At 44.0% G+C, this 19,939-nt stretch overlaps 1 protein-coding gene across 6 annotated transcripts in view; it reads left to right on the top strand.

Moving 5' to 3' along the window:
• The window catches only part of znf592 (zinc finger protein 592), a 200,761-nt gene that overhangs the window by 67,777 nt on the left and 113,045 nt on the right, over positions 1 to 19,939 (top strand). For 2 of the 6 annotated variants that reach the window (XM_059946123.1, XM_059946125.1), the window contains one exon: positions 14,269 to 14,353. The exons of the other annotated variants lie outside the window; for them this stretch is intronic. The gene's annotated coding sequence lies outside the window, so the exon portion shown is untranslated. The remainder of the gene's footprint in view (positions 1 to 14,268; positions 14,354 to 19,939) is intronic. 6 annotated transcript variants of the gene reach the window in all.

Raw genomic sequence — 19,939 nt, 5'->3', positions numbered from 1 at the left:
AAAGCCTGCTTTCATTTAACCTTTCTATACCCTTTGTAATGTTGTATACTGTATCTCTGTCTAGGGAATGAAGATCGAACCTGTTCAACCTTTGCCTAAAACTCAGATCCTCAAGTCCCAGCAACATGCTTGTAGATTTTCTCTGTACTTTTTCATACCTATCCTGTAGGTAGGTAACTAACTGCACACAGTACTCCAAATTTGGCCTCCCCAACATCTTAAACAACTTCAACTTAATATCCCAACAGTGCTCTGATTTATGAAGGCCCCTTTTTCTATAAATACCTCCAAGGAAATGAATCTCAAAGTAGTACATGGTAGCATATAACGTTTTTCTGCCACTGCCCATCCCCCCACCGATTACCCTCTATTGTGAACATGTGCATCCCTTATACACCTCAAGGGACTTGCTCCCTATCCCACCATTTTTTCCTGACTAGAGTCTCAGTATCCCTTGCCAACCAAGACTTCCTCAATCCAGCCAGCTTTGCCTTTCACTCCTATCTAATGCTATCAATGCAAGCCATGCTCCAATTTTGGACTGGTGCTCAGGCTAAAATCCTGTCTTTTTCCATGTCCATTTTAAACCAAATAGATTAATACTTACTAGTCCCAAAGTGCTCGCATGCCAACATGTCAACCACTTCGCCAGCCTTATTAACTAAGAGAAGGTTGAGTGTAGCCTTTTCTCTAGAAGGTCCATCTACATATTACTTCATAGAACTTTCCTAGATACACTTAACAGATTTTGCTCCATCTGATCCTGTGACAATATGTCTGTCTCAGTCAACATTAGGGAAGTTGAAGTAATCAATTATTGCAGTCTTATTTTATCTGTAGTTAATCTTTCTTGTTTGCTCCTTACTTCTAGCTGACTATTGGATAGCCTATCTCTCCAGCTTATAAGTACCCAATTCATATGGTCAGTGCATACGAGCGTTTGGGAAACTGGCGAGATGGAATTGCTGCTGAGAGGTTGCATGTATCTTCAGTCTTGTGGGAACTTTGTTGACAACTGCATTTCCGACTTGCACATTGTTCAGGTTACAACAGTTCTCTGGAATAAACCCTATCATAATCTTCAGAGGACCTGTAGAGTGGAGTCCAACTAAATCCACTATTGTGACTGATGTTCCATCATATAAGGGTAGGGCAGTGGATGTTGTCTTTATTAATGCCTTTGACAATGTCCCTCGTGGCAGATTAGTCTGAAAGGTTAGATCACATAGGATCCAGGGAGAGAGAGTGGGTTTGATTCATAATTGGCTCAATGGTAGGAAGCAGAAGGTGGTGCTTGAGAGTTGTTTCTCGGACTGGAATGTCTTTGTAATTTACATAAACAATTTAGTTGTGAATATACAAGAAATGGTTAGTAAATAGTAAAATATATGGTGTGTAAATAGTATACAAGGATAGAGGGACTTTGGAGTGTAAGTATATTGTAAGTGGTGATGAAGTTGTTCAGCACTTCATTAGCTGGGATATTGAGTATAGAAGTGTGATGTTATGTTGCAGTTGATATAAAATTGGTGAGGCCACACTTGGAATGCTATGTACATATTTGGTTGTCCTGTTATAGGAAAGTGTTATTAAACTAGAGCAAGTGCAGAAAAATTTATCATGTTGTTGCCTGGACATGGGGACCTGAGTTACAAGGACTTTATTCCCTGGAACATAGGAGATTGCGTAGTACCCCAATAGAGGCAAGTATGAGGAGCAAAATGAAGCTAAAAGCACATATCATCAACAGGAGATTCTGCAGATGCTGGATATCCAGAGCAACGCATACAAAACGATGGAGGAACTTGGGTCAGTCACCATTTATGGAAACAGTTGCTGTTTCAGCTTAAAACTCTGCCCTGGATGGTCCCAAGCCCCGGTTGAGAAAGGAGGAGGGTTGGCATGTGGCTAACAACCCCATCCTGTAAAAATCCAGTGCTACAGAAATGCTAACTGAAGCTCCAAAGACCTCAAGAACTCTGGTGAGCTGCTTTCGGCAGCCTTTGCTCCATTAGGGGCGAGGGGCTTAAGTAAAAGCAACTAAGTTTTGGGCCAAGAACTTTCGTCAGGTCTCAGCCTGAAACGTTCTCTGTTTATTCATTTCCATTGATGCTGCCTGATTTGCTGAGGGTGTGCTAGAAAAAGGATTGCATAGGTTGAAAATTAGAGATGAGAGGTTTAAAAGAGATGTCGAGAGCTGCTGCTTCATGTAAAGGGTGATGTGAATTTGCAGTGAATTGTCAGAAATAGTGATTGAGGTGGGCATACGGGCAACATTCAAAAACCATTTAGAGACATGGATGGGACAAGTTTAGAAGACTGAGGACCAAATGTAGGCAGTTGGGATTAGCTCCCTGGGCAACACAATCAGAATGGATGAGTTAGGCCGAAGGCCTTGTTTCCGTGCTCTAACTCTGACTGTGACTTCCATAAATTATGTGGAAGTGGATTTCCGTGGATTCATCTCAAATAACTCAGATGAAACAGCGGTAAGAGTGGAAGATTAAACGGACTTTAGGAAAAACCTTTGCAGAGGTAACTGAACAATTTGGCAGCTGCAGTACAGGCAGACGGATCACAGAATTAGTGGGGAAATAGTGAACAAATTGAAGAAATGTGTCTGTGTAGTCCAAGTAAATATTTACCGTAGATTCTAACAATCTTGTAGAATGAAGCTAATGAATATTGCATAAAATGAGGAAATGCAGTGTAGATCAAAGGAAATAATAAGAGCATTGATCAGGCCCTCCTAACCTCTGGTGTGCATTTAAGAAGACATATAACAGGAAAGATGGAATTGAGTTAGAAAAGGAAACTAACTGAGTAAATAGTGAGAAGTAATCCTGAGGGATTAAGTGCCATAGAACAATGGTAGAAGTGGAGAAACTGGTTTGACAGTGCAAGTGTAAGGAGTGAGCCTAAGGGGAAAATGGCGCGACAAGGCTATGGGTCACAGCTGGTGAATTAAAGCAGCAGAAAATCATTATAGCTGGTGCGGAAAGCACTAGGCAAATAGTTGAGGGAAGTGGTATTGTCATAGTCAGCACGATGCTTGATGTAGTGGGATAAATATTTAATTTATTGGAAAGTATGTTGTTGATTTGTACATTGGCTAGACTTTCTTGTTTATAAGTGCTTTGGAGTTTAACTTGACCAAAAACTTTCAAGACGAAGGTTTTTATATTCACAATTAACCTGTACAATTGTTTCTGGATTGTAATGTATATAAGACTCTGTTAGTGATATTGCCCCCCACCCCCAGCAAACTAAAATTTCAAGTTCAAAAAAATTCAAAGTACATACACTATACATCACCATATACAACCCTGATATTCATTTTCCTGTGGGCATACTCAGCAAATCTACAGAAGAATAACTATAACAGGATTAATGGAATATCAGTCAGAGTGCAGAAGACAAGAAACTGTGCAAATATAAATAAATAGCAATAAATATCAAGAATGTGAAATAACAAAATAACAATAATAGGAGTCCTTAAGATGAGAGCATTGGTTGTGAGAACATCTCAATGAATGGGCAGTTGAATGTATGGGCCATTGTTAAAGAGCTTGTGGGTTGTGGGGTAGTAACTGTTCTTGAACCTAGTGATGCAAGTCTTGAGGCTCTTGTACCTGTTGGTAACAGCAAGTAAAGAGCATGGTCTGGATGCTGAGGATCTCTGATAATAATTGCTACCTTTCTATGAAAGCATTTCTTATAGATTGTATTCATATAGTGGTTGGGAGGGCTTTACTTATGATTTATTTGCTGGGCTAAATCCAATACATATTGTAGGATTTTCTGTTCAAAGACTTTGGTGTTTCCATACCAGGCTGTGATGCAGCCAGTCAATATACTCTCCACTACACATCTGTAGAAGTTTGTCAAAGTTTTAGATGTCATTCTGAATCTCCACAGATTCTACTAACCTACAGCACACCAGACCTGAAGTGAGAGTTTGAGACAAATTACATTAATGACCTGAGGAGGGTCCAAAATACAAGGTTTCCAAATTTTCCAGTTAAATGCAAGTTCATATAATCATCATTCTGCAATGGGATATAGATTGAGCTAAAACCTGGCAAATGCTGTTTTTAGTGTGCTGAGTCTGAGGACATGCATTTTAGTAAGAGGAATCAAAAGGTAGATTCATTTTTTAAAAAATGTGGAGACCAAATATATGAAGTTCAAAGGGTCAAGGTGTTCAAGTATATATATATATAGTGCAAAGAGAGGGAAAAATACTGAGGTAGTGTTCATGGGTTTATTGTCCATTCAGAAATCTGGCAGATCAGAAATAACATCTCCAGGCTGATGATCAGCACAGTGACCTCAAGGATACAAGCTTAGCCCACTGCTCTACTTTCTCTACATCCATGATTGTATGGCTAGGCACAGCTCAAACACCATCAATAGATATGTTGACAACACAAAGATTGTTGATAGAATTTCATATGGTGATGAGGAGATGTACATGAGTGACAGATCAGCTGGTTGAACGGTGCCACAGCAACAAACTTGTACTCAGCATCAGTAAGAATAAGAGATTGATTGTGGGCTTCAGGAAGGGGAAGTTAAGGGAAGGCACACCAGTCCTCATCAAAAGTGATGAAAGGGATCAAAAGAAGAAAGAATGAGCAGTTGCAAGTTCCTGGGTGTCATCGTCCTGATCCCAACATATTGATGCAGTTACAAAGACAGCACGATAGCTGCTATATTTTATTAGGAGTTTAAAGAGAATTGGTATGTTGTGGCGACCCATTTCCTGGCACATCCGAACCGGCTCACAATTAGATAGCCTACGGGGGTTTGCGAGCACAGAGCTTTGGAGCCTCTGCGCCACGGGGGGCAGGTTGAGGGAGGCTTAAAAGTGAGGCTGAGGATTTCGAATAAAGTTTTTTCCTTCGACTGCAGTTACCGACTCCGTGTCGTAATTTTAGCGCTGCGTGTAGCACACCGCTACAATTGGTGACCCTGACGGTCCAAACGATTTTTGGACCAGAAATGACCGACGCCGCCTCTGTTCATGCGGTTTTGTTGAAACTGCCGGGTTTCCGGACACAGCGACCGAACCTATGGTTCCAGCAAGCCGAAGCCCAATTCCACGTTCGCCAGATCACCTCAGAAGACACCAGCTACTACTACGTGGTGAGCTCCCTCGACCAGGACACAGCGGCCCAGGTCGCGGAGTTCGTACAGTCGCCCCAGGCAGACGGCAAGTACACGGAATTCAAAGCCCTGTTCCTCAGGACTTTCGGACTCCCACGGCGCGAGCGGGCTGCCCATTTACTGCACCTGGATGGCTTGGGCGACAGACCTCCATCGGCTTTAATGAATGAGATGTTGTCTCTAGCCGACGGACACACACCCTGCCTCATGTTTGAGCAGGCATTCCTGGAGCAGCTGCCCGAGGACGTACGCCTGCTGCTGTCCGACGCGGATTTCAGTGACCCTCGGAAGGTGCCAGCCCGGGCGGACTTGCTGTGGAACGCCAAAAAGGTCCATCGCACAGATCACCCAGCCCCGCTCCCAGCAGCAAACCAGTCCAGGCCCGGCCGCAGAGCCCGCCAACCCCCGGCCCAAGGAACACTGGTGCTTCTACCACCAGCGGTGGGGTGCAGAAGCCCGCCGTTGTCGCCCGCCCTGCAAGTTCCCGGGAAACGCCAGGGCCAGCCGCCGCTGATGGCTACGGCGGCTGGCCATCGGGATAGCCTCCTGTATATGTGGGATAGAAGGTCGGGACGCCGGTTTTTGGTCGATACTGGTGCCGAGATCAGCGTTTTACCTCCGACGAGTTACGACACCCGCAGCAGGGCACCGGGTCTCCCCCTGAGGGCCGTGAACGGCAGCACAGTAAGGACCTATGGCACCCGTCAGGTGCAGCTACAGTTCGGCTCCAGCCAGTTCACGTGGGACTTTACACTGGCCGCCGTAGCCCAACCGCTTCTGGGTGCGGATTTTTTGCGGGCTCACAGCCTACTGGTCGACCTGCCCAGGAAGAGACTGGTACACGCCGAGACCTTTCAGACGTTCTCCCTGGGTGCAGCCCAGTTGCCAGCCCCTCACCTCGGCTCCATCACGCTGTCCGCCAACGACTTCACCAGGGTCCTTGCGGATTTCCCATCGGTTCTGGCACCGCAGTTCACAGCGGCCATGCCCCGAAAAGGCATACAGCACCACATCCCGACCCAGGGACCACCCCTCCACGCCCGCGCTCGGCGGCTTCCCCCGGACAAGCTCCGACTGGCGAAGGAGGAGTTCCAGAGGATGGAGGAATTGGGGATCATCGGGCGGTCCGACAGCCCATGGGCCTCCCCCCTGCACATGGTGCCCAAAGCGACGGGAGGCTGGAGACCGTGCGATGACTACCGCAGGCTGAACGAGGCTACCACACCAGACCGCTACCCTGTGCCGCACATTCAGGACTTTGCAGCAAACCTGCACTGCGCACGGATCTTCTCCATGGTCCGAGGGTACCATCAAATCCCGATGCATCCTGACGACGCCCCCAAAACGGCTCTCATCACCCCGTTTGGCCTTTTCGAGTTCCTCCGCATGCCGTTCGGCCTGAAGAATGCCGCACAGACGTTCCAGCGGTTAATGGACGCGGTGGGACGGGACCTGGACTTCGCATTCATCTATTTGGACGACATCCTCATAGCCAGCAGCAGTCGTCAGGAGCATCTGTCCCACCTCCGTCAACTCTGCACTCGATTGAGTGAGTACGGTCTTACAATCAACCCCGCCAAATGCCAGTTCGGACTCGATACTATTGACTTCCTGGGCCACAGGATTACTAAAGACGGGGCAACCCCTCTGCCCGCTAAGGTAGATGCGGTCCGCCACTTCCCCCGACCCACCACGATTAAAGGCCTTCAGGAGTTCGTGGGTATGGTCAATTTCTACCACCGCTTCCTCCCTTCAGCTGCCCGGATCATGCGCCCCCTGTTCGCCCTGATGTCGGGTCCAAGCAAGGACATTACCTGGGACGAGGAGTCCGCCGCCGCTTTCGTTCAAACGAAGGAAGCTTTGGCGAACGCCGCAATGCTAGTACATCCCAGAATGGACGCCCCTACCGCCCTCACAGTGGATGCATCCAACACGGCAGTCGGTGGGGTGCTGGAGCAACTCATCGCAGCAAACACCTGCGGCCACCCGAGCTCAAGTACAGTGCTTTCGACCGGGAACTGTTGGCGCTCTACCTGGCAATCGGGCATTTCAGGTACTTCCTAGAAGGTTGGCCCTTCACCGTGTTCACGGACCACAAACCGCTTACCTTTGCGTTTACGAAAGCGTCCGACCCCTGGTCGTCCCACCAGCAACGCCACCTGTCCTACATCTCTGAATACACGACGGATGTCTGGCACGTCTCGGGTAAGGACAATGTCGTGGCGGATGAGCTCTCTCGCCCTACCGTTCATGCCCTTTCCCAAGGGGTAGACTTTGAGGCACTAGCAGAGGCGCAGCAGGCGGATGAGGAGATTCCGAGTTACAGAACCGCAGTCTCCGGTTTGCAGCTCCAGGACCTCCCCGTGGGCCCGGGTGAGAGGACCCTACTCTGTGACGTCGCCACCGGCCAGCCCCGTCCCGTCGTCCCGACAGCCTGGCGGAGCCACGTTTTCGACTCCATTCATAACTTGGCGCATCCCTCCATCCGGACAACTGTCCGGATGGTTTCCAGCAGGTTCGTTTGGCACGGACTCCGCAAACAGGTCAGTGAATGGGCCAAAACGTGCATGCACTGCCAGACGGCCAAGGTGCAGCGGCACACCAAAGCCCCACTGCAGCAGTTCCATCCCGCCCACCGGCGTTTCGACCACATTCATGTGGATATCGTGGGCTCCCTGTCAGTGTCGCGCGGAGCGCGGCACCTCCAGACTATCGTGGACCGGTTCACAAGATGGCCAGAGGCGGTCCCGCTTACCGACACCACCTCCGAATCTTGCGCCCGGGCCCTGATCACCACCTGGGTATCTCGCTTTGGTGTACCGGCCCACATTACCTCCGATAGAGGCGCCCAGTTCACCTCCAGCCTGTGGTCAGCTATGGCCAGCCTTTTGGGGACTCAGCTGCACCACACAACTGCCTACCACCCACAGTTGAACGAGCTAGTGGAGTGTTTCCACTGTCACCTGAAGTCGGCCCTCATGGCCCGCCTGCGAGGAGCCAACTGGGCGGACGAGCTCCCCTGGGTCCTACTTGGCATCCGCACAGCGCCCAAGGACGACCTGCACGCCTCGTCGGCCGAGTTGGTATACCCCACAGGGGCAAGAGGAGGATCCTGCAGCAGTCCTGGGCAGACTACGCGAGAAGCTCGGTAACCCGGACCCCATACCCACTTCACAGCACGGGCGGAACCCGACCTGCGTACCCAAGACCTGCAGAACTGTAAGTTTGTGTTTGTATGAAGGGGCGGGCATTGGCCACCGCTGCAGCGGCCATACGAGGGGCCGTTTATGGTGCTCCGGAACAACGGGTCCACGTTCGTGCTGGACGTTGGGGGGAAAGAGGAGGTTTTCACGGTGGACCGACTCAAACCGGCCGATGTGGACCTGGCGCAACCGGTCGAGTTTCCGGCACCTTGGCGCAGAGGCCGACCTCCCAAGCAGGTTCTGGCCCAGACTGTGGACATTGGGGGGTATATCGCCGGTTCTCTGGGGAGGTTATGTGGCGACCCATTTCCTGGCACATCCGAACCAGCTCACAATTAGATAGCCTACAGGGGTTTGCGAGCACAGAGCTTTGGAGCCTCTGCGCCACGGGGGGCAGGTTGAGGGAGGCTTAAAAGTGAGGCTGAGGATTTCGAATAAAGTTTTTTCCTTCGACTGCAGTTACTGACACCGTGTCGTAATTTTAGCGCTGCGTGTAGCACACCGCTACAATGTCACCAAAGACACTCAAAAATTTCTACAGATGGACAGTGGAGAACATTTTAACTGGTTGCATCAGGCTCTGGTATGGAGGGGCCACTGAACAAGATCAGAAGAAGCTGCAGGAAGTTGTAACACAGCCAGCTCCATCATGGGCACTAGCCTCCCCAGCATCCAGGACATCTTGAAAAGACGATGCTTCAAAAAAGCAGCGTTCTTCATTTAGGACACTTAATATGCAGGGTAAACCTTCTTGTTGCTACCGTCAAGGAGGAAGTGCAGGAATCTGAAGATGCAAACACAATGTTTCAGGAACATCTTCCTAAAGTACATGAATACAAAAAGTTAATAGGTATAGTCCGTGAGCCAGTAGGGTTGGTCGGTACCATCTGAGGGGAATAATGCTCATGGTGATTTTTGGCAAGGTATACATCTCTAGAGTTAGAAAATATATGATAGCATTGCACCAGTGGTAGCTTTGTGTGCTAGCATGCATTTTATAACACTACCCTAAAAGAAGCATTACTGAAAAGTGGCCAATATGAAGTACAGCATATATAATCAACCTAGTGGTATTTTGTCATCAGTGATCCCTCAACATTGAAATTTGTCACAATGATAGCTGAGTTCAAGCACTTTTCATCAAATGTTGTTATAAAATTCTACATTGAAAACTATGTCAGTGGTGGCATTTGCAGTACAGCCCCCAATTTCAGTAGAGTGAATCATTTCATTTTTAGAAAAATATTTGTCTGTTGTTTATTTTGGAAAAGTCAGTAAAAACCCATATAATCACATAGATTTGTAGAAAATTTATTCAGGAATTCAAGAAAGTACTCACTTTTTAAATATATTCCATATTAACATCAGTACAGCCGAAAATGTTACCCACTCCCCAAAAGGTAAAAAACCTCATTTGGAAAGAATTCTGGAGTTTTATCAATGTCGTGATACTTTCCATGTTGTTGTAGCAAATCAAAACAATCTTAAGCTTTAGTCATAGCACATAGAATCACAGTACAATAATTCAAATGTGGGGTTCCACACGGCCATAATTTGGTTGTAAAATTAATATATTTAATCAAAGACTGCTTTCCATACTTTGTTTTCCATGCTTTCATAACCTATTAATAATCATAATAATTTTCCAAGTCTTCCACATCTTCACCTGAACTTTCCACATTCTCTGACGTGGATGCCTGGTTCTCACAGTCTGCTAGTCTGCATATGTCAGTACACCTGAGGCCATTTGCAACATACATACATCTTGGAAGTGAACATTTTTTTGAACAGTTACAGGCCAGTAGATCCAGGACGTCATTGGGTGCTGGCTGGCCTTCCATCCAGTGCACCACCAACTGCTCAGCTTCCTCTTCTGTCTCCATCTTCCATCCTCTGCCAACAGGGCTTGGCACTTGTGGGTCCTTCTCCAAACATTTTCGCCATATACCCTGGTAGTTGGCTTGCTGTGCATGTTTTGTTAAGCAGTCCTTGCATGGTAAGAGTTGATGACTTACAATTTCTTTTTTTTTTGGCACAGGAAAGCTGATACCTGAGCTCATTGACCTTGGTGGTCGATGTTTTTGGGACATTCAGGGGACATGTAAATGCCTCCAGTTTGTCCATCAGTTCTGGGGAGTCCTGTTCCTGACCCAACTCTAAGAATGTGTCCTGAGTTTCCCTGTTGCTGGTCAGAAGTTTTAGGGCACTTGTCTTCCCTTTGCCCGCAAAAGCGCTTACAGTGTCACATCCTGTATATGCATTCAACCCGATGAGAGCCCTACAAACCTCTATGCCAACGGTGGCAGCAACCTTCCTGGTGTCTACAAGCCTTGTACGGGTTCTAGTGCCACACTTCTGGAACAATGGGGGCTCAGAATTGTCACAAAATGCTAAAGACATGATACAGACATCTGTGTCTACTGAGCTGATTGGTATCCCTCTCTTGTGGTATGGGCAGCATGGAGAAGTAGGTGACCATCTGCTTCTTCTTGTTGACACTGAAGAGCTGACACCTCCTCACTGTCTTGAGATGTGATTCTGAAAGATTTGTCATTCACAGTTGCATACAGAATCGAATCTTCTCCTGGAGCTTTGCCCTGTACTCCGCCTTCCTCCATTCATGGACTATGAAGCTAATGAGACAATTTTTGGTACTGACTTTGGTCAGGAAGCTCCTCCACTGTCTCACCATCTGTGTGCCTATGATACCTTGCAACTCGTGACCAGTCTCTTCACCCTGTAGAGATCTTTCACTGTTCTTGATAGTTCTCCTTGTCTGTGTCGAACACAACATCTATTCTGCTACTCTGACTGCCTTCCCTCAGAGCCATACCCAGAATTGTGGCAACATCTCTGAAAGTAACTTGATCACCTTTCATTCTTTGGACCAAGTTCTTTCCATCAACCATTGTAGCAGAGTTTCCTGGGAGTTGCTCTTCTACTGCTACATTTTTCTGCAAATTTGTGGCTAAGGTACCTTTCTTAGCAATCCTTCTGGTGTGGACAGGACCCAGGGCAATGTTCCAAGGGGATGAGAAAGGATATCCTCCATACGTAGACTGCGCCCTTGTGCCATCACTATGATGCATCCAAACAAAGACCTGTCTGCTTTCAAGATGATCGCCCTCCCATTTGATTTCACTTCTCTCTCTTGCACACATCACTGAATATTTGAAGCTTGTTGGTTTTCATTGGGTCATGGAATTTCTTTGGTGGGTCTTCCTTTAGTCTCACATCTTTGAAGGTCACATAGCATTGCTCACCAATCTCATATGCCTTCATCAGGTCAGAGGCAATGTCCTTGTGGGCTGCCTTTGCCGTAGAGATGCTAATGAGGTCCTGCTTCTCTGCAAATGGGTTGACCTATTCATGTATGAGGCTAACCACTGCTAAACTGCTTCCTCATCTTTCTGGATTCTTAGCTGCTGTAGCTCCACATGACAAAACTCTGATTTGTTGCTTTGCACCATCTTCCTTAACTGTCCCAGGAATGCACTACGGTGCTCAGCTGTTATGATAGCTTGATAGCTCCAGCATTCAGGCTGAACCATGATGTGCCTCCAGCAGTCTGTGTATCTTTGTTCACTGTTGTTTCAATAGCCTGGTCCACAGGGATCTTCCCAAAGGGGTTGTTACGTGACAACTGCACAGAGAATTGGCCTGTCTTGAAGGTCTCATACATAGAAGGATTGTTCTCTGGGTGGTTCATCAGCTGAGCAAAGTAAGGGGACAGGTACCTGGTGAAATTCATCTTATCATAGGCAAAGCAGCATGGGATCATGGTTCTTATAGCCCTCACGAGAGGCACACAGAAGCCCAAGTACTACGTTCTCTACCATGTCACTGTATGGTATCCAGAATGCGGATAACTCTCCATTGTTGTGACGGAAGTGTTCCAGAAAGTGTCCACAGGGGTTATCAGCACAGCTCAGAGTGGACTTTGCAGCAGATTCAACTTCTGTTAGTTCGTCACTGGCCATGTCATTCACATGGTCTAAGAATGATTTGAAGAAACTACCGCTGCTGCAATGCTATCACATGTTTTATAGCACTGGGGTATATACCTTGCCGAAAATCACTATAAGAATTATTCTCCCCCCCCCCCCCCCCCCGCCCCCCAGGTGATACTGGTGGCCCAAATTTGGGGTCCTGGCTCACGAACTAGTAAGTTCACCAAGTAGTTAAGAAGGCAAATGTCATGTTTGCATTATTGTGAGAATAGGATGGTATTGATACAGCTGCATATGGTATTAATGGAGTCACACCGGAAAAGATTGTGCAGTTTTGATACCCTTGCGTGAAAAAGGATTTTGTAGATTTGGAGGCAATCCAGAGGTGATTCATCAAGGGTGAGAAAGTTCTCCTATCAAGAGAGCCTGGGTAGTTTGACTATTCCAGGAAGTTAGAAGAATGAGGGGTGACCTTATTCAAACATACAAGTTCCTAGGGGGTTGAGCTTGATAAGATAGATGTTGAGATGGTTTCACTAGTGGGAGAGTCATAAGCAATGAGACTTGGCTACAAAATAAGGACCAAATAATTTAAAACTGAGGTGCTTAGAATTTTTTCTGAGTGAGAGGAATCTCTAGAAACATATGCCCATGAGCGTGGTGGTACCAGATCAGTAAGTATATTTATGATGGAGATAAATAGTTGAACAGTGACGGAATATGGGAAGCTGGTATTAAAGAGGAGATGAGATCCGCATAAACCGGCCACAATTGTACTTAATAGTGGGACAGGCTTAAAGGAATTAACGCTACTATATATTTATGTTCTTAAAGGGTGGTGTAAAATTTCTGAACAATTTGCTCCAGACGTTTTAGTTATGGTGCAGTCAGAGAATGGTGTGAGGAGTAAGTGGAACACAGATGATGGAAATTATATACAAAAATCCTCAAAATAGAGAGTATGATATGTTGCCTACCATTGCAAGTGTAAGGGGCAACTTAAATCACCTTGAAAAGATTCAGGAAAAGGTCAGAGGCTTTAATAAATAAAAGTATTCTGGAAGAAACTTGTTGAAATTACTCTATAACAGACCAAAGAAGAATTTGTCAGAGCTATGCCACATTGACCATAACTGAAGGCAAAGCCAAATGATGAAAATAAAAGAGAGGTGAATTGGAGATACATTGGAGTGGAAAAAAAAATGTTAGTGTATTTGACTAAAAAGTATTCAATACACAAATGGGAGTTATAGGATTACATTGAATTTTGGGCTTGCATTCAGTTTGGGTGGTATAAAATGGTACTTGTTGCTGAGTCAATGCTGCAAAGTGTCAAAGGCTGAGAAATCTATCTTAGGACAAAGTCCCTTCAGTAAAGAAAATAATACATTAAAGTATGCTGTGGAGAATTTGGCATAAGGATATAATGGATGCTGTTTATAAGTATCAGCTAAGAGATCTAGAATGTATAAATGTAAAGATTAGTTACGTGTATGGTTTTGGCAGAGTAGCTTCAATGAGGGTTTTAACTTTAATGAAGATTAGGAAAAGCAGACCAGAAGGTCATAATTTTCTTAGTCTGGGGATAGAACAGCCATATTGGTTTAATAAGTTTTGATTTAATTATAAATCCAACTGAGCTTAAACATTGAAACAGCAGCAATTAAATGTGATCACATTTGTAGCTGTGTTTGAAAGGGAGTAATACAAATAAGTGACTTGAGATTGTAGAAATAAGGAAGGCTGTCTTCTATTAGATAAGGCAGAGACAGTTCACTGTAAACTGCAAGTTCATTAAATGGCTAACTGGGAGTTGCTTCACCAAAAAAATGAAATGGAACCAGTTTCAATCTTTTGAGTAAGGGGACTATACGTCAAAAAAATCTGCAGATGACAAAAGGGAAACCAGTAACACAAAACTTATGTTAATGCAAAATGTTTTGCAGGTTCTGGTGATAGACAGAACAAAAGGAAAATGTGTGTCAAATTAGAAAGATTTGCAGAAAAGGAGAATGGAAAGAAAATTGCATGGTATGTCAAAACACAAACCAAGTTGTTTATATTCACCAAGATAACGGTTAGGAACAAAATGGGCCTCATGAAATTTGATAAAGAGTACATGAAACTAGAGATAGTGGAGGTTGAATATGTGAATCAATTTTTAACATTAAGGAAGTTGTTAGCATCCTGAATATTCCAGGGAAGTAATATTAAATTGCAAATGAGAATTGACATCAATAAAATAATATTGTTGTGTACTATCATAGAATTGAAGGCTTATTAGTGATTTAATACCTCTACCATTGGGAGGAGGTACACAAGCCTTGAAGACTCAGACTCAATCACTTGGGCAAAGCTTCTTCCCCTCCACTGTTAGATTTCTGAATGGACTGTCAACACTACCTTGTTACTGCTTTTTCACATTCACATTTTTTGATGTGATAGCAAATTTTATATACCCAAGTCAGAGATGATCTGATTCTGATATGGAAATTGTAAAATCAGAGGGAGACAAGATAATCGGCAGTTACTGTAATTGTCATAACATAACTAATGACTTATGATCTGTCTTTGACTATTTGCCATATTTATTATGTAATGCACTGCAAGGTTTCACTACTAATTTAATAGTTCTTTTGTAATGTTCACTGCTGAAGTAACGGTTTCTCTGTAGCAGCAATTGTTGGGGTTATGACTGGAGATAACAGGACTGTGGATGCATGTTAGACAATCAGGATTTTGTTGCCCTGTCTTGTGATTCTGGAGGCAGTTGATTTTGCGGGCTTTTGCCAGAGGGAGAGAGAGAGGGGGGTGAAGAGAGAAGACACAAATGGAGAGATTTGGTAGACTGCCGGAGGGGGTGGATTCGGAGTGAGGGTCCGAAGGGCAGCGACAGTCAGAGGAAGTCCATGGGGATTGATCAGCCTATGAGTGAGCTCCAACTTTGTGCAGACTGTTTAATAAGATTTGGGCCCTTATGTTTTATATTTTGGTTCTCTACTAACCATATAGTCAAGAGTTATAAAGTTTAATCACATATTGTGTACTGTTTGTTATTTCGGGGTACTGATTTGTAATGAGACACATTATGCAGCATCCACCCAAATGAGATTTCTTAAGTTTGGCCGGGCAGGGGGTTATCACCCCCTATATTAAGCTGCTGGCGAAGCAAGTGTTAAAAGCAGATAATGGAAAGGAAATCCAAGTTTTATACTAATTTTATATGTACAACATAAAGAAACACTGCTGATTAAAGTATAAAATAACAAAAATATTAGTAGGTTAAGTGATTTGGACAAAGTGGAGGTAAAACAGAACTCTCATACACTCTAATGTGAAGTCATCCAATTTGGATATTAGAAAGATAGAGTAGAGTTTTCCAAATAAGGGAACATGATGGTGTAAAGCATGTTGTCTGTCTGTCTATATGTGTAGTTCATTATAATCTTCTGAATGGAGAACAACAACTGTCCCAAGCTGTGAAATGATCTGATGTGCTCAAGATAGAAGGGGAATTTTTTAAAAATCTGTAGATGCTGGATATCTAAAACAAAAATGGAAAGTGCTGGAAGAAGTCAGCAGATCTGGCAGCATCTCTTGACAGGGAAACAGTAAACATTTTACTTTCAAGGCTTTTCAGAACCGAGAAAAGATTTTTTGTACTTTATGATGTAATGGTGTACTAAATCAGTGAATGCAGGAAAGTTATTCTCACAGACAGAAGTCCATGAAATGGGACTGTATTCAAAAAATAAACCCAAATATTTTCAGGAGTGTAGTTTAGTAACACACACAGATGGTGATAGTACTTTGGAATGCTGTTTTGCAAATGATGTTACAATTGCTTGTTTTAAATCTAAGAGTTTTGTTGACAATGAACGTTAATGGAATGGAAGTAAAAGTGAACGAATGAATCTTTGTCACAAATGAGCTGTGATCTCATTAAATGGTAGAACAAACTTGAGGGCCAGATTGCGCAGTCTTGTTCCTTTGCTCATAGTTCAAAGTACAGGCAGTCCACGGGTTACAAGCAAGCTCCATTCCTGAGACTGTCTTTAAGTCGGATTTGTAGGTAAGTTGGAACAGCTACATCCGGTATTATTTGGCATCAGTTCATCAAACGTTTGTCTTCGTATATAGTATATATTTTACCTTTCTATGCATATAAAACACTTAAGAAATGTATGTATTTCAATAATTAAACCACTACATTGCTTAGTAATATTTGTAGCTTTCATCGGGGCAGGGCCTTTCACATGCTCCATTATTCCCACTTTATCCTTTACCTGTATCCTTTAAAGTTGTTCCAATCGTTGACCGACTGTAGCTTAAAGCTTTTCCAATGACGTTTCACCTCTTTCGAAAGAAAGGGAGGAAGGAAGTCCCCAGGTTGTGGGAACATTTCCATGATGCGTCATGTGAAGTTATCCCCTATGGTTGAGGGGTAATAACTGTTCCTGAACCTGGTGATATGAGTCCTGAGGCTACTTTACTACCTTCCGATTGGCAATAGTGAGAAGAGAGCATGTCCTGGGTGGTGGGAATTCCTGATGATGGATGTTGCTTTCCTTTGACAACATTTCTTATGGGTGTGCTCAATGGCAGGAAGAGCTTTACCCATGGTGGACTGGATATCCAGTACTTTTTGTAGGGTTTTCCATAGAGTGTAGGGAACTACTTGGAAGATATTACTGAATATGAAGCAAAGGCAGTTTTCTCTTCACTGAAGTGGTTCCAGTTGTGTTTAATGTTTAACAAGCCATGGGATTGACCTGTTGGGCACAAAATTGAATAATAATAAATGTAAACTGACACATTTGAGCTTCAAATTGACCGTAAAAGGAAACAATTACTGATGTGTATGTCAGTTTGTCAAAGTATATACATGTGAGTAGCTTTCTTCATGAGAATTTTTGGACATGTAAAAAATTCAAGCAAGCTCTATACATACATATAAAGAATTTTCCTTTTTTATAAGTATGTTTAACCATACCATTAGAATTGTCCCTTCTGCAAGGGAATTTTATTAAGAGAACCAGTTTAAGATGGCAAATACTGAATTGAGCATTAAAAGCTAGAAATATTTGGGTCATAGAACAGGGCAGCACAGGAACAGACTGTTCAGCGTGCTGTGTCCACACTCACCATGATGCCCATGTAAACAAATTCCATTTCCTCATATATGACCTTTTAGATGTGGCTATCACATAGCTTCTGCCAACTCTATCACTCTGTAAGTATCAAACTTCCCCTTCTCACCTTAAACCTATGCCATCTAGCATTAGATGTTTCTACCCTGGAGAAAAAAACTCTGGCTATATGCTCTAACTTTGCCCCTTACAATATTGTTCACCTCTGTCAGGTTTCCCCTCAGCATCCAGTGCTCCAGAGAAGCAATCAGTTTGTCTAACCTCTGCTTCTAGGTGATTCTCTAATCCAGGCACCATCCTGGTTAACCTTTTATGCACCCTTTCCAAATCCTTCATATCCTTCATGTTGTGTGATGCGCAGATCTACAGACAATACTTTGAATGTGACCTGAACCAGTGTTTCATATGACTGCGACATGACTTACCAACTTCTCAGTGCCCTGACCAATGAAAGCAAATATGCTGTATGTTTCCTATACCAACCTATTTGTGTTGCCACTTTCACAGCGCTGTGGACTTGACTGTGTACAGTTGGCCCTCCTTATCTGCAAGGGATTGGTTCCGGGACCCTTCGCGGATACAAAAATTCACAGATGCTCAAGTCCCTTATTCAACCTGTCTCAGTGCGGTGGATCCTAGGACCCAGCGGAACCCCAGACCTTATGTAACCTGTCTCAGTGCAGTAGACATTAGGACCCGGTGGCAGAACTCTGAATCCGCAGTGTTTCTGTTCACGAAAATAATCATGAACACAATTGAAAATAAAGCGGAAATAATAAAGCGATTGGAAAGAGGTGAAACGCCTTTGGTAATTGGAAAAGCGTTAGTCTACGTCGGTCAATAATCGGAACAATTTTAAAGGATAAAGTGAGAAAGGTTCTGCCCCGATGGAAGCTACAATTATTACCAAGCAACGCAGTGGTTTAATTATGGGGTTTTGGGTTTTTGATCCTCCGCATCAACCCAGCACAGTGGAGAGTGCACTCGGGAGCAGTCTGTCACTCGATAGAACTCGGGAAATTCCATTCCTGAGCCCGGCGCTAAAACATACGTTCTTAAGTGTTTTATATGCATAGTAAGGTAAAATATATACTATATACTAAGACAAACGTTTGACTAACTGACACTAAATAACACTGGATGTACCTGTTCCAACTTACTCCAGTAAGAGAACCTCCAGTTTTTTGGATCCCGATGCACAGTAACCTACGCACATCCTCCCGTATACTTTAAATCATCTCTAGATTACTTATAATACCTAATACAATGTAAATGCTATGTAAGATAGTTGTCATACTACATTGTTTAGGGAATAATGACAAGAAAATAATGTCTGTACATGCTTGAACAACAAGTGCTGGAAGAGCACTTACAGGTTTTCGCAATTTGTGGTGGGTTGAATTCGCGCATGCGGAATTCGCAGATAAGGCCAACTGTACTTTTCTCTTGTATTTGATCTCCCAATGTGCAACGCTTTATACGTGTCCAGAATTAAATTTTATCTGTTGTTTCTATGTCCATATTTCCAAATATCTCGCCTGTTGTACTTTTGACAGCTCTTACTATCTACAACTCTGCCAATGTTTGTTACCTATAAAGTTACTACTCATCCCATGTACACTTTTGTCCAAATGTATATCTCACAAACAACAGAAGTCCCATAATTTAACCTGGTGTAACAGATAGCCAGTTGGAATAGCTCCTGTCCACCACTACCTACCCCCTACCTCTATAGCCAAGTTAATTTTTAATAGTTTTCTAAGTCACAATGGACCATGTGCACCTTGACCTGCTGGATCAGCTTACCTTGTGGGATCTTGTTGAATGGTAAGGTCAGTTGCTCTTTGTAGAAAGATGAATAAAATTAACGTTATCAGGTGAGAGAACTGGAAAAGCAATTTTTAAAAAGTAACTTTTAGAGAAGCTAATAGCAGGGATAGATGGGACAATGGAAATAAATATCAAACAATGAGTCCAAGTTAAATGGGTTAATGATATGGTAGAATGTGATAATATTTGATATGAGTCATACAAAGCTATAGTAGTGGAGAGAGAAAAATCGAACCAGAATCTCAGATAACTTGCAATAGAAATTGCCAGTACTGATGCAGAAAGAAAAGACAAGACAAAGTTGAAAAATTCAGTGTTAAATCCAGAAGGCTACAGCATGTCCTGATTGAAGGTATGTGTCCTTACATTGTTCCTGCTGTAACAGTGCAAGGGACTACAAATGGATAGGTCAGTGTGGTAGAGATGGGAATTAACGTGGTAGGCAACTGAAAGCTTGGTGTTGATGCTCTGGACTGAACATAGGTACTTCATGAAGCTTCCATCTGATTTGTGTCTAGCCTTTCTGTAGAAGGGACCACATTGTGAACAGTGAATTGAACCATATGCAAGTGAATTACAGATTCACTGGGAAACGCTGAGTCCCTGTGTGATGAGAAGGGAAGAGATGAATGGATAT

This window comes from Hypanus sabinus, chromosome 21 (assembly GCF_030144855.1).
Source record: "Hypanus sabinus isolate sHypSab1 chromosome 21, sHypSab1.hap1, whole genome shotgun sequence".
NCBI classification, from domain to species: Eukaryota; Metazoa; Chordata; class Chondrichthyes; order Myliobatiformes; family Dasyatidae; genus Hypanus; species Hypanus sabinus.
Note: the sequence above shows the minus strand (reverse complement) of the source record. Positions and strands in the feature narration are given on the sequence as shown.